This window comes from Cottoperca gobio, chromosome 2 (assembly GCF_900634415.1).
Source record: "Cottoperca gobio chromosome 2, fCotGob3.1, whole genome shotgun sequence".
Taxonomy (NCBI): domain Eukaryota; kingdom Metazoa; phylum Chordata; class Actinopteri; order Perciformes; family Bovichtidae; genus Cottoperca; species Cottoperca gobio.
In genome coordinates this window covers 12,857,414-12,864,070 of record NC_041356.1, presented here as the reverse complement: position 1 = coordinate 12,864,070, position 6,657 = coordinate 12,857,414, and the positions used below count along the sequence as shown (strand labels likewise).

The window sequence follows — 6,657 nt, the reverse complement described above, 5'->3', positions numbered from 1 at the left end:
GTTCAACCTGATATGAATTGAGATGTCTGCAGTATGTATCTGCTGCACAATGTCCACAATCCTCCTATTTGTGGTTTCCATGATGGAAATGTGTTTATTAAACTATAATTGCATGTTTATTGCCAGAGTTTATTGCCAGAGCTGAAACCCGTGCTGCTCGTTCTCACGGTTATCTCCATCAGTAATGAAGGTGCTGGTAATGGAGGATCTCTGCACGTCTTCTCTGCGCCTCTTGTTCGGAGCCTGGTTGGATTTCACAGCCCGCGGCGAGTTCTCCTCACTTCACATCTCTGAGAGAATAAGGAATTCCACTGGCAAAAGCAATCACAAACTCAGATCAAACGTATCCTCGGCTGAATTCCCTGACAGACTAAAATCATTTGTTCCTCTTGCTAACGCTCAGCGCTGCGTCCCTGAACCTCTCGCTCCTCTCCGCTGCTTTGTTTTATGTGGTTTCAGCAGCTGCGTCTCTGGGCGCCCTGTCAGAGCTAATATTGAAGTACACACAGGCTAGCTGCAGCAGCAGCAGTCTCGCCTTTTCCCCTCTGTTAGCGTCCTTTTTCATCAGCTTCCGAGTGGGATTTACATTATGTCAAGCTTATCCTGCCGGCGAGGTAAGACGAGGTCAGGGGAAGTTATTTCAAAGGGGTCGTGCAACATTTTAAGTATGTGTGGCGCCTATTCAACAAGAAAGGTTTGAGGAAAGTGCGGTGTCGGCAACGTGGCTTCAAAGACTAAAGTTTTGTTGAATTATTGAAGCGATCAACACTCCTTCTACACGCAGGCAATCAAAGGGGACTGAAGAATAATATTTACTCAGCTACAACCAGAAGCAGGAGATGACGCCATGTGTTGGAAACAACCGGCTCAGTTAACAACCACATACTTCATGTTGGCAGCGCTTTAACCGCCGAACGATTTCAGATAATATTAATGAATACAGACATGACACTTTGGAAGACTTGCAGGTGTTTGTAAAAAGTCTTCAATAAGACACGTCGGGCTGTTTGGTCTCGAACTAAACCAAAGATATCCAGTTTACGATCAAGTACGGTCCTCACGATTCAGAAGCTTCTTCTGACAAACACAACGCTGACACTGCTCAAAGGGGAGGCGACACCATGACAGGAGAGAGAGGAAACGTTACCTTCAGGAACATTACACATGTCTCTGTCTACATATACAACACAGGACTGATGACACCATGACAGGAGAGAGAGAGGAAAACGTTACCTTCAGGGAACATTACACATGTCTCTGTCTCACTACATATACAACACAGGACTGATGACACCATGACAGGAGAGAGAGGAAACGTTACCTTCAGGACATTACACATGTCTCTGTCTCACTACATATACAACACAGGACTGATGACAACCATGACAGGAGAGAGAGGAAACGTTACCTTCAGGGACATTACACATGTCTCTGTCTCACTACATATACAACACAGGACTGATGACACCATGACAGGAGAGAGAGGAAACGTTACCTTCAGGGAACATTACACATGTCTCTGTCTCACTACATATACAACACAGGACTGATGACACCATGACAGGAGAGAGAGGAAACGTTACCTTCAGGGACATTACACATGTCTCTGTCTCACTACATATACAACACAGGACTGATGACACCATGACAGGAGAGAGAGGAAACGTTACCTTCAGGGACATTACACATGTCTCTGTCTCACTACATATACAACACAGGACTGATGACACCATGACAGAGAGAGAGGAAACGTTACCTTCAGGGACATTACACATGTTCTCTGTCTCACTACATATACAACACAGGACTGATGACACCATGACAGGAGAGAGGAAACGTTACCTTCAGGGACATTACACATGTCTCTGTCTCACTACATATACAACACAGGACTGATGACACCATGACAGGAGAGAGGAAACGTTACCTTCAGGGACATTACACATGTCTCTGTCTCACTACATATACAACACAGGACTGATGACACCATGACAGGAGAGAGAGGAAACGTTACCTTCAGGGACATTACACATGTCTCTGTCTCACTACATATACAACACAGGACTGATGACACCATGACAGGAGAGAGGAAACGTTACCTTCAGGGACATTACACATGTCTCTGTCTCACTACATATACAACACAGGACTGATGACACCATGACAGGAGAGAGAGGAAACGTTACCTTCAGGGAACATTACACATGTCTCTGTCTCACTACATATACAACACAGGACTGATGACACCATGACAGGAGAGAGAGGAAACGTTACCTTCAGGGACATTACACATGTCTCTGTCTCACTACATATACAACACAGGACTGATGACACCATGACAGGAGAGAGAGGAAACGTTACCTTCAGGGACATTACACATGTCTCTGTCTCACTACATATACAACACAGGACTGATGACACCATGACAGGAGAGAGAGGAAACGTTACCTTCAGGACATTACACATGTCTCTGTCTCACTACATATACAACACAGGACTGATGACACCATGACAGGAGAGAGAGGAAACGTTACCTTCAGGGACATTACACATTTCTCTGTCTCACTACATATACAACACAGGACTGATGACACCATGACAGGAGAGAGAGGAAACGTTACCTTCAGGGACATTACACATGTCTCTGTCTCACTACATATACAACACAGGACTGATGACACCATGACAGGAGAGAGGAAACGTTACCTTCAGGGACATTACACATTTCTCTGTCTCACTACATATACAACACAGGACTGATGACACCATGACAGGAGAGAGAGGAAACGTTACCTTCAGGGACATTACACATGTCTCTGTCTCACTACATATACAACACAGGACTGATGACACCATGACAGGAGAGAGAGGAAACGTTACCTTCAGGACATTACACATGTCTCTGTCTCACTACATATACAACACAGGACTGATGACACCATGACAGGAGAGAGAGGAAACGTTACCTTCAGGAACATTACACATTTCTCTGTCTCACTACATATACAACACAGGACTGATGACACCATGACAGGAGAGAGAGGAAACGTTACCTTCAGGAACATTACACATTTCTCTGTCTCACTACATATACAACACAGGACTGATGACACCATGACAGGAGAGAGGAAACGTTACCTTCAGGGACATTACACATTTCTCTGTCTCACTACATATACAACACAGGACTGATGACACCATGACAGGAGAGAGAGGAAACGTTACCTTCAGGGACATTACACATGTCTCTGTCTCACTACATATACAACACAGGACTGATGACACATGACAGGAGAGAGAGGAAAACGTTACCTTCAGGGACATTACACATGTCTCTGTCTCACTACATATATGTACAACACAGGGAGTGTTTTTAGAAATAATTGCGTTAATGTTACATATCATATCTTTAACTTTCTTTAACCATGATGACGAAAGCTCCATGATCTTGAGAAAGTAATTGTTTTTGTATCAACATCTCTCCCAAAGCCTAACGAGAAGTTTAGTCGTCTAAAGCAAAACCTTAACTAAAGTGTTGTCAGATCAGGAAATATTAATGATTGTAACAGTTTCAATAAGTCAGGAAGGACAACACAAACAGTACTTGTTTAAAAAAATCAATGTCAATATTTTATTTCTTAAAAATGTACAAATGATTTACATTCAACACACTGGTGCAACAATGTACAAAAGAAAAAACGCTTGATTCTCTCTTCAGATGTCTTGGGCTCTTCTCGCTGCGGGAGCACAACCAATTTATGCATGGGTTCATAATTCAGTCCCAAATCAAGTCTCTGATGCCCGACATGGAGATGTCACAGTTAATCTCAGCAGCAATGCAGCAATCAAATAATGTCTCACAGAGGACAGGGACCGCTGTGATGAATGGAGGAGAACTCTCCTCCAGCAGAAATGAATTTACAGTGTAAAACAAGTTGATGGTACATTCCAAATATTCAGGTATCAGATAATCACCTGGTTTGTACATTTAAAATGTAATCATATGCACAAGATGCATATGTTTTGGCGGAGCTAGGCACTTAGTAAACTGATCTTACTGCATACCTGTACAACAACTGAAATAATTCTGTTGTGCACGTCATATTTACTACCTAAGGCGAAAAAAACAGGAATATGGCTTTTCAAAAAGATAGAAATCTGCCATTTTTAATAATTAACAAATGAGGCTGTACAAGAAAACAAGCGTCACACACTGCAGAGGCTTTTTGGCACACAATCACATCAATGTTAAGTTGGTTGAAGGTCTATTGTGCATCAGGAGTTTTGAAAAACAGTTTGCTACGACATCGAGCTGAGGAACTTGCTCTCTTCTGCCAAAGCGGTCAGCAACGAGCTCATGTCCCCGATGGCCATGTTCCCCGTCCCCGCCGGCAGCGAGGGCAACGTCGCAGAGTTCCTGGGCGTTGTCAGGCGAGAGGAACTCTGGGACAAGCTCTGGAGCAGACCTGGACTCAGGGTTCCCGACATGACGCTGGAGTGATCCCCATCGTCCAGCATGCAATCAAAGTCTATCTGCGGCTGCTCCAGAACTGCGTTACAGTCTACAGGCGTTGGCTTGTTGCCTGAACTGGGGGACGCTGCGTCGCTTTCAAAAGGAGGTGCATTCACAGGAGAAACATGATGCTCCAAGTTCCTGTTGGGCTCAAACACTTGAATCCGTCCTGTGTAATACAAGGCATTGTCATCAGAGTTGTCGCTGCATTGAAGTCCTAAAACTCCACTGGGTAATTTGGAAGCAACATCCGGGGTAGCGTTACTTTGGTGCCGTGTTTGCTGCACCGCTTTTGGCCCTGAAAGGTGCCTGTTTAGAGGTGTAGGTCCTGTTGGTGGCACTGGCTGGAGGTGACTCTGATTCCCAGTTTGCAAAGGATTCTGGGAGGTCATGTCACAGTTCTGCTGATCTGAAATCATGATGGATACATCACAGTCCTCAATTTTAACTTGCACTGGCTGAAATCCAGCATCAGCAAAGTGCATGTCCACAGGCTCCGTGTCAGCAGGCTCCTGTTTGCATGTGGGGCTGTTGCACTGGGGATACGTGTTACCGTTCCTATCATAGGGACTGATGCCTTTGTTAAACCTGTACGGAGAGCTAAGGGCTTCATTGAGATTTGACGACTGCGGGCATCTCTGCTGTTGGAAGCCGTTTGCTCCGGGTTCAGTATTCAGCTGTTTGCATCTCTGCTGCGTTGTGTTGACGAGGTTTTGAATCATCTGCTGGTTGATGCTGTTGTGAAAAGATCCAACGTTCTGGTTTTGCTGGAGGACAGCCAGGTTCCCTCGAGCCTGGAGCTTTGAGTAGTGCTGGCTGGCATCCATGGGTCCCGAAGAGGCTTTGTTCCACTGAGCAAGTAAGTTGGCCTTACTGTCCCTCGGTGAAGATGAACGCTGCTGCCCTGGACCCATGCTGGAGGGGGCTAAAACCTGATGCTGCAGGTTCATGTTGGTATTCACAACAGCCATCCTTCTCTGATAGTACGAATGCTGCTGGAGATTGGGGGTACCTTGAAAATCTTGTTGATTTGTTGACCCTCTGTTGTCAGTGCTGAGGTCAGGCAGCATCACATCTTCTTCTGGGATGTCACCCGTTATCATCCTCATGGTGATATTTCTGAAATGCTGGGTGGTCGCAGGCTGTAAGGGTAGCGGTGGGGACTAACGTCCGGTTTCTGGGATAAATGTTGGCGGTCTGCTGCAGGAGGCAGATGCGGCTGCATGGTCACTGCTCCACTCAGTGTGCCCATGCTGTTGTAGCGCTGCATTTGTGGCTGGCTGGTATTATCAATGGCCACGCGTCTCACGGGGTCACTGGCTCGGCGGGGGATGTTAGACGGGACCTCATGGGGCATCAGGCTCCGTGTGGTGTAGCTGCTGTACTGTCTGGAAGGCAGGCCTTTGTTGGTGCTGGACGATTCCTGGGAGTCCCCGTACAGTGCGGTGTGGGTCTTCAAACACATTCGGTCCATGTATGGAAGAGGCGTAGGCGGTGCACCTCCAGTGGCAGCCGCGTATTTTGCTTTGAGGCGGTAGTGCTGGGCTGGGGTCAGGCTGAGAGGGCTGGGTAAGCCCCCTCCTCCGCTGCCTCCCCCACTCTGGCTGTTCTGACTGGAGCGCCGGGACATGTCGGCCGAGATGGGGTCGTAGGAGTCGGCAGAGCTAAGGTTGCTGGGGCGGTTGGAACCGAACTGCGAGGCCTGGCTTGAGCGCCGACTTGAGTAGCACGGGGAGATGCCTGAGGAGCGGCGACTGAGGGTGTAAACTGAGCTCAGGGTGCTGGATGTGCTGTCACGGCGCTCTGAAAGGTGTTCCAGCAGAGTCGTTTTACCAGAGCTCAGATCACCAAAGCCAGAACCAGGGAAGGACACCGGATCACCACCCATACTTGGGCTCTCCAGGAAGAACCCTGTGGATGAAAAGATGTTAAGATGTTAAGACTCATTAACCCAATCTATGTTTGTGGCAGACAGACACATGGAGCAACTAGCTGGAACAAGTGCAACATCAAAAAGCTAGAGTCAGATATGATTTTCAGAAGTAACCCGAGCTAAGAGGAGATTAAATATTATAATAATATATTATATTAGGAGCTTGTTGTGGAGTTCCCCCAAGTGGTTAAAAACATCAATGGATGCAGCT

At 46.6% G+C, this 6,657-nt stretch overlaps 1 pseudogene; it reads right to left on the bottom strand.

Moving 5' to 3' along the window:
* Positions 1–4,198: 4,198 nt before the first annotated feature.
* The window catches only part of LOC115018924 (zinc finger protein GLI2-like), a 46,384-nt pseudogene continuing 43,925 nt past the window's right edge, over positions 4,199–6,657 (bottom strand).